General features: G+C 49.9%; 4 non-coding genes and 1 pseudogene across 4 annotated transcripts; all 5 read left to right on the top strand.

The window, feature by feature from the left end:
- Window positions 1–718: 718 nt before the first annotated feature.
- Window positions 719–900, top strand: LOC125290603. Its single transcript, XR_007192833.1, has one exon. It is a non-coding gene; the product is annotated as a U2 spliceosomal RNA (small nuclear RNA).
- A 379-nt stretch (window positions 901–1,279) lies between these two features.
- On the top strand, window positions 1,280–1,392 carry LOC125290606. Its single transcript, XR_007192835.1, has one exon. It is a non-coding gene; the product is annotated as a U5 spliceosomal RNA (small nuclear RNA).
- A 5,863-nt stretch (window positions 1,393–7,255) lies between these two features.
- LOC125290604 lies at window positions 7,256–7,425 on the top strand (annotated as a pseudogene).
- Window positions 7,426–7,798: 373 nt separating this feature from the next.
- On the top strand, window positions 7,799–7,913 carry LOC125290605. The gene has a single exon (XR_007192834.1). It is a non-coding gene; the product is annotated as a U5 spliceosomal RNA (small nuclear RNA).
- Window positions 7,914–8,058: 145 nt separating this feature from the next.
- LOC125290602 lies at window positions 8,059–8,247 on the top strand. Its single transcript, XR_007192832.1, has one exon. It is a non-coding gene; the product is annotated as a U2 spliceosomal RNA (small nuclear RNA).
- The last annotated feature ends 219 nt before the right edge of the window (window positions 8,248–8,466 follow it).

Here is an 8,466-nt window from a genome sequence, read left to right as displayed (position 1 = left end):
TGGACCTTATGCCAGCCCTAAACTACCTGGCATATGTCTTCCCCCCTCCGCCAAGGCAGGGGTTGGTGTTAGAAAGGACCCTTTTCCGTTTTATTTGGGGAGGTGGGATGGAGATGGTCAAACGGGCCAGAATGCTGCAGCCGGAGGGTAGTGGCGGGCTGGGCCTGCCGAGTGGCCCTCTCAAGCTGCTGTCCTTGACAGTGGCATTCCATGCAAGGCTGGTGCTGGGGGCTTTTGAGCACCCGGCGGCGTTTTTCGCCAGATTTTGGTTAGGGTTAGACTTCAGGTCCTTGTTGGCCCTGTCTGCCAGGACCCCCTGGGCTTGGGAGAAGCCGCCCCACTACCACCGGGTGGCGAGCCTCCTAAGGGCAGAGCCCTGGCTGATGGATGGTGAGGTGGTGGTCGACCACCGACGGGTGTATAGGGGGCTGGTGGAGAGGAGGGTGCCTCCGCCCATTGACGGGTCGGGGATACAGAGGCGGGTGCAGTGGAGCATTATACACGCCAGGTATGTAGATGGGCAGGGGAGGGATATTGGGTGGTTGGGGGCGTTGGGTCGCCTGCCGGTGCGGGAGAGAACGTATCGGTTTGGGGTGAGTCGTACGCCCCTGTGCCCTATGGGCTGTGGTGCAGAGGAGACGGTGAGGCATGCTCTGTGGGGTGCCCTGAGGCCCAGAAGGTGTGGGATTGGGTGGGGTTGCGATTGGGTGGGGGTAGGTGAGAGTCACCATTTTATGATGCAAAATCTGTTCTTATCAGTTTAATATCTGAATATCGTCCTCTACCCGAGGACCATATATTAATCTGATTTTTGGAACAGGGAGACGGAAGAGGGGCTTGCTCCGTCCCCGCTCCACGCATCGACCGGTATTGCAGCGACTCGGGGACGGTGCACATCCCTTTGACTGTGTAAGAAAAGAACCAACCCAGTGGAACTGACTGACTGACTGACTGACTGACTGACTGACTGACTGACTGACTGACTGACTGACTGACTGACTGACTGACTGACTGACTGTGATATCCTCCTTAGCAGAGCAGACACAGCAGCAGGAGTCCTTGCCAGGTGTGTTGGCCAACCGCGCCACCTCCCTTTCGCCCCTTTTGTGTTTTCCCCGCCTTTTACTTTTTTTTTTTTTTTTTTTTTTTTTTTTTTTTTTTTTTAAAAAAGGGGCTGTTGATAACTGCCGCCTTGTTGCCACTGGGCAACGCCTTGGAGTCACCCTCATGTCCACGACCGGCGCCGTTCATGCTCTCGTCGGCGTGCCCTGTGGCAGCCATCGCCGGGTTTCTCTTCATCTCGCATAAATCTTTTCGCCTTTACTAAAGATTTCCGTGGAGGGAACTGCCCGAAGTTCTGGTATTTTTTGGAAGCTCTGCTTCGGCGGAGCTGCACCTGCCTGTCCAAAGTCAAAGCGTCGTGGTGTTTTGTTTTCGGCGGCGGGCGGCGGGCGGTCCGCTTTGCTGGCCCCGCCTCCCCGTAACCATGTGAGCGCGGGGGGCGTCGCTAGAGGGGCCGCCGGACCCCGTGCAGTTGTGGGGTATCGCTTCTCGGCCTTTTGGCTAAGACAGCGGTCGACTTCATGGAGGTGAGGAAGGCGGTCCTTACCTTGTGGTGGTTTGGACACTCTCATCCGGGAGTTATATTGGTTTGTGTGTTTTTTCTGTCTAAAAATTACTGTTTTTTCTTTTGTTTTTGTACTGTTTTGTGTTTTTTGTCTTTTTTACAGGTCTAAGCAGCTGCCTTTTCCTTTGGAGTTCCTTTTTAAACATCAGGCCCAGGTAAGCTGTTTAGCTCCTTTTTTATTGTGTGGTTTTAGCTTGTTTTAGCCTAGCCTTTTAGCCTTTTTAGTTAATTTATTGTCTTAAGTATTTATAGTTTTAGTGGTTTTAGTTTAGGTTTAGGCTGGTGGTGCCTCCACCATGTCGGCTGCTTTCGTGCTGGCATGAGGAGGCACCACAGCGTCGCTTTTAATTTTATTACAAAAAATGGAAGGCTAATGGAAATGTCCAGATTGGACTTTTCAAGAAAGTGTGTCCAACAAATGCTTGGTTTTAATGCTAGCGAGTTGAATTGTTTGGTGACTCTGCCTGGGAACAAAGGGTTCGATGTTAGCTTTCGCTCGGCTTCACTGCTTAATAGTTTTTGGCAACGGTTTGTGACTTGTAAAGACCAGCTCTCCATGTTTGAAGTTGAGAAACTTTCGGACAACTCACAGAAAGTGGTGATTGTTAGAATGTTCAATGAAACTGTGACTGGGGAAGACATTAGCACATGGCTGGCTAGATTTTTCTTGTGTTCGTAGCCCACCAGTTAAGGTTTTAGGCGAGGATGGCATTTGGAACTGCTCGTGGAGAGTTCCCATTAAACAATGGGAAGACCCGAGCAGTTACCTAGGCCTCCGGCCAGATTCCGTCTATGATTGTGTTGGGAGAGAACCGGGCTACATTCACTACCAAGGGATGCCTAAGCTGTGTCGCAAATGCGGCCAGCTTGGGCATCTTGCCGAAGCGTGCCAGGAAATTGTATGCAGGAAGTGTAGAGAAATTGGGCATCTTTTCGAAGATTGCACAAATGGCAGAAAGTGTAATCTCTGTGGAGTTTCATCCCATCTCTACAGAGATTGCCCTAGCTCTTTGCCAACAAGCTAAAGGCTAACAAAATGGCGCAATGGCCTTGGCCGCATGGCCCAGAACAAGAACAGGAAGAGAAGGACAAAATGGAGGAAGGGGTGGTCCCTGAAGTTTTGGAGGGAAACCTCCAGCCAGCTTCAGGGACTAGCCGGGCGGCTACGAGCAAAGCTAACACCCAGGCAGAGTCAGAGCACGGATTGGAGGCCACGCCCTCCCAGCTGGAAAAGGAGATGGAGCAGGCGGAGGAGGAGCCTGAAGGAGAGAAGGAAGCCCCGCCTCCCGCAACCGCTGAGGAGGTGAGTGTGGCCTCTGAGGGGGCTGAAGCACCTGCTTCACTCCCCAATGCGCAGCATAAGAGACCTTTGGAATCTCCTCTGTCAGAAATGACAGAGAAGAAAAACCGGGTGATACTGTCTTCAGATAGTTCCTCTTCGGAAGATCTGAATCGACTGTGGCCCGGTGGGCGCTGGCATGTCTTTTATGCGCATGGCGCTAAGAGCATCCACGCCAAGGGCAACGCAAGAGGTTTTCTCTGCCGAGCCCGGCGCTGGAGACACACCAGTGACCCTTCTGAACCAAATTCATTGGTCATAAAGGAGGAGCAGGTGTCACAGGAGATCAACCCGGTTGATCTCCACTTGTTTTAAAAACATGCCTCTGTAGTGTTTTAACTCTGTCGTGTTCTTTTTTACCATACTGCTCATGAGTCTCACAATCTCAACAATCAATGTAAGAAGTGTGAAGACTCTAGTGAGAGCTCAGAGCATTTTATCCCTGTTGAGCACTCTGAATGCAGATATATTTCTGCTGCAAGAGTGCTCCTTGCCTTTTTTAAACAATTACAGCAAGTGGGAACAGATGTGGACCCCGGGACCCTCCGTGTGGAGCGGGTCCAATTTTAACAGAGCGGACGGGGTCGCCATCTTGATCAAGAATCCACACATCTTGGTGAAGGGCAGCACAGTGGTGAGACCCGGACGGGCCCTTTTAACCCACTTGACTGTTTTAGACAGGGATTTTAATGTTCTTAATGTGTATGGTTTTAATGATAAACACGACCGACATGACTTTTTAGAAGAGCTGCAGCCCCACATGCTAGGGAGGGCTCCCCTAGTTGTCGGAGGGGATTTTAATTGTGTTTTAAGCAGACAGGATAGAAAGAATGTAGGGGAAGATTTTAAGTTAGATAAGACATCCGTACTTTTAAAGAATATAGTTAGGGATTTTAATTTAGTCGACTGCTACAGAAAAGTGCATCCACGGGAGGAGGGCTTCACCTGGCACAGTGGTGACGGCGCCCGAGCCTCCCGTATCGACTATGTTTTAACGAGAGATTGCCCGCCCACGGATGCTACATTGTCCCCTATGTTTTTTTCCGATCACTGCATGCTCTCCTGCACCCTTTCACTCCCCACAGGTGTGACGGTAGGTGGAGGGCTGTGGAGGCTGAACTGTTCCCTGTTACAGGATGAGGAGATAGTTAGAGAATACAGGGAGCAGTTCAGCCTCTGGAAGACCCTCCAAGACTTTTACGATACACGTGCACAATGGTGGGAGATGGTGAAGGGTAAGACCAAGACTTTTTTTAAGAATAAAGGTAAAGACAAAAGAGAGAGAGAGAGGAGGTGCATGTTGGGGCTGCAAAAGAGACTACAGAGGTATTTTAACTTTTTAAACATGGGTTTTGATTTTAATGAAGAAATTAAAGAAGTCAAAAAAGAAATGTCAGTTTTAGCCGAATTCAAAAGTAAAGGAACAATTTTAAGAAGCAAAGAAAGAGAAACAGAAGAAGGAGAAAAATGCACCAGGTACTTTTTTAAGAAAATAATATCAAGAGGGGGTGGGATAATGAAGCTAAAAAATGATGGGAGGGAAGAAAATTGCACAGAGGGGATTTTAGAAATGATACAGCTGTTTTATCAAGATCTATACTCCGAGAAAGAGGTGCATGAGGAGGTGATGGAGGAAGTTTTAGAGTTTTTAAATAAAACTCTTAACAGTCAACAAGTTTTAACAGAGGATTTTACATTGGTTGAGCTTTTAAAATGTCTTAAAGGTTTTAAAACAGAAAAATGCCCGGGAGAGGATGGACTCCCCGTGGAATTTTATGTTACCTTTTATGACATTTTAGCCAACGACATGCTGACTGTTTTTAAAGAATTTGACGAACTTGACAGACTTCCAGACAGCTTTAGATCAGGGATAGTTTCTTTACTATATAAAAAAGGCGACAGGACTGACCTTAAAAACTGGAGACCCATAACGCTTTTAAACTGTGATTGTAAACTTTTTAGCAGACTTTTAGCTTTACGCATGTCGACTGTTTTAGAGGACGTGATCCACCCGGATCAAGTCTGTGCCGTCCCTGGAAGGAGGATCACGGACAGCCTAGTGCTGGTCCGAGACGCCATCTGTTTTGCGAGAGACAGAAATATTAGGCTTTTAGTGCTAAATTTAGATTTTGAGAAAGCTTTTGATCGGGTCTCGCACCAGTACCTTTTAAAGGTACTGCAAAAAATGGGTTTTCCAGGGAGGTTTTTAAAGTGGGTGGGATTGCTGTATAAAGACATCAACAGCAAAATTCGAGTAAATGGGCACCTGACCAATGCGATAAATGTTCGCTCTGGCGTCCGCCAGGGGTGTCCGTTATCCCCACTCCTGTTCGTTGCGTGCATCGAGCCGCTGGCACAGATATTGAGAAAGGACAAATGGATCAAAGGACTGGACTTGCCAGGTGGACTGACTGCGACTTGCGCACTTTACATGGACGACGTGACCCTTTTATTAAATGACTTTTTATCGGCCCAAAGAGCACTCGACTTGACTGACTGGTACGGAAGGGCCTCGGGCGCCAAGCTCAACAGGGGCAAGTCCGAGGCCCAGCTCTTTGGGCCGTGGGGTGACGTAAGACCAGATCTGGCAGTAGATTTTAAACAGACAGACATAAGGATTTTAGGTATTAAATTTGACAATGAGGGTGGTGGACGGGGCAACTGGACTGACGCTTTAGGGAAAGTGAGGCAACGACTGGGGTTCTGGGGACTAAGACAGTTGACGTTTGAAGGTAAGGTTTTAATTTTTAAAGCAGTTATCCTACCTTTGTTGTTATTACTGTGTTCTGTTTTTAGCCCCCCCAGGAGCTTTCTTTTAGGTGTGGAGAGAGCGGTGTTTTATTTCATGTGGGGGTCCAAGTGGGAAAGACTAAGGAGGGAGGTCCTGAAGAAAAGACCTGAGAACGGAGGAAAGGGCCTCCCAGACCCCCACCTGTTTTTAGGAGCCCATTTCACCGCCCTCCACATCAGATACGCGACGGCCCCATCCGGAGACAGCAAGACAGCAGCCCTGGCCCGGTTCTGGATGGGGTCGTATTTGAGAAAACTGAAAATTTTAAATACCGATCTTAAACGTCCAGTTGCTTTTAACCTGCCCCCACAATATGTTTTTATCAAAAAGTTTTTAATGAAATTTGACTTAGAGGGGCAGGATGTCACCATTTTAACCACTGCAAAATCTCTTGTCTCTCTTGTGCAGGACCGGGAAGCAGTGAGCCCCGTTCCCGGCCTCACACTCAGTGAGGCCAAGCAGGCTTGGAGGAACGCTGCCCACCCCGCCCTCCAGAACAAGCTGAAGGATCTGGCGTGGATGGCGCTCCATGAGGTCCTCCCGGTCAGAGCCGTGATGCACTCCCGGGGCATGGCCAAAACCAACACCTGCCCGCGGCCAGGATGCGGCCAACCTGAGACTGTGCGGCACCTGCTCTGGGAGTGCGGCGTGGCGAGGGACCTGTGGGCCGATACCGGCCCCCTGCAATGCCCGAGCCTGCCAGCAGGGGAGGTCCCCCCAAGCTACCAACTTGTGGTCAGCGGGGTGGGCCAGGGCGCCACCACCATCCCAGCCGCCGACTTCACCGCGCTCTGGCTCACCCTAAACAGCTTTAAAGCCGCACTGTGGACCTCCCGCAACCTGCTGGTGGGGAAGCGCGTGACGGTGCCCCTGCCAGCGTTACGGCGGCTGGCGACATCTACGCGGCAGGAGGCGCCGCGCGTCGCCATTCGGAGGAGGGGGCCGGGGTCTCAAGCAGAAGGTTCCCGCCCCCCACGGCTGCTGGCTCCCGCCGACGCACCCCCACCACTACCATCACGGGACGGAGCAGCGGGCGGAGGGGAGGACCTCCACTGGGCGCATCCGCGCTTGCCTCGCTCTTCTGGAGAGCGGGATGGAGCCTCTTGTTAGTGGCTCACCCCGGTCCGGCACAACGGAGACCTTTTAATTGACTCTTATTGCATTTTATTACATTTGGAACTCTTTTAAAAGCGTGGACTTTTAACATCCTTGTACACAAACATGAACTTTTAAACACACACATGGACTTTGCACACACAGACACAGTTTTAAAACAAAAATGGCTTTTATAGACAAATGATTTTATTTTTGTAAAAAATGTGCTGTGAAAAATGATGAAAATGTGAAATGAAAATGCAAAATGTGAAAAGAATGAAAACCATGTGATGAAAATGTGATGAAATGATGAAAGAAAAGTGAAAATGTACCACAAAGAAAATCCATGAAATGTAACAAAACAAATCAAAATGTAATGCAAAAACATGAGTTGGTGACAATAAAAGTTTTCCAAAGGAAAATCTGTTCTTATCAGTTTAATATCTGATACGTCCTCTACCCGAGGACCATATATTAATCTGATTTTTGGAACAGGGAGACGGAAGAGGGGCTTGCTCCGTCCGGCTTCCACGATCGACCGGTATTGCAGCGACTCGAAACGGTGCACATCCCTTTGACTGTGTAAGAAAAGAACCAACCCAGTGGAACTGACTGACTGACTGACTGACTGACTGACTGACTGACTGACTGACTGACTGACTGACTGACTGACTGACTGACTGACTGACTGTGATATCCTCCTTAGCAGAGCAGACACAGCAGCAGGAGTCCTTGCCAGGTGTGTTGGCCAACCGCCCACCTCCCTTTCGGCCCCTTTTGTGTTTTCCCCCCTTTTACTCTTTTTTTTTTTTTTTTTTTTTTTTAAATTTAAAGGGGCTGTTGATAACTGCCGTCTTGTTGCCACTGGGCAACGCCTTGGAGTCACCCTCATGTCCACGACCGGCGCCGTTCATGCTCTCCGTCCGGCGTGCCCTGTGGCAGCCATCGCTCGGGTTTCTCTTCATCTCGCACAAATCTTTAAGCCTTTTACTAAAGATTTCCGTGGAGGAACTGCCCCCGAAGTTCACGGTATTTTTGGAAGCTCTGCTTCGGGCGGAGCTGCACCTGCCTGTCCAAAGTCAAAGCGTCGTGGTGTTTTGTTTTCGGGCGGCGGGCGGCGGCGTCCGCTTTTGCTGGCCCCGCCTCCCCGTAACCATGTGGCGCTGGGCGCCGCTAGAGGGGCCGCCGGACCCGCAGTTGTGGGGTATCGCTTCGGCCTTTTGGCTAAGATCAAGTGTAGTATCTGTTCTTATCAGTTTAATATCTGATCGTCCTCTACCCGAGGACCATATATTAATCTGATTTTTGGAACAGGGAGACGGAAGAGGGGCTTGCTCCGTCCGGCTCCACGACGTAATTCCGGTATTGCAGCGACTCGAACGGTGCACATCCCTTTGACTGTGTAAGAAAAGAACCAACCCAGTGGAACTGACTGACTGACTGACTGACTGACTGACTGACTGACTGACTGACTGACTGACTGACTGACTGACTGACTGACTGACTGACTGACTGTGATATCCTCCTTAGCAGAGCAGACACAGCAGCAGGAGTCCTTGCCAGGTGTGTTGGCCAACCGCGCCACCTCCCTTTTCGGCCCCTTTTGTGTTTTCC

This window comes from Alosa alosa, unplaced genomic scaffold, assembly GCF_017589495.1.
Source record: "Alosa alosa isolate M-15738 ecotype Scorff River unplaced genomic scaffold, AALO_Geno_1.1 AALO_1.0_unplaced_712, whole genome shotgun sequence".
NCBI lineage: Eukaryota > Metazoa > Chordata > Actinopteri > Clupeiformes > Clupeidae > Alosa > Alosa alosa.
The sequence above is the reverse complement of the archived record's forward strand: the minus strand, read 5'-3'. Positions and strand labels throughout refer to the sequence as shown.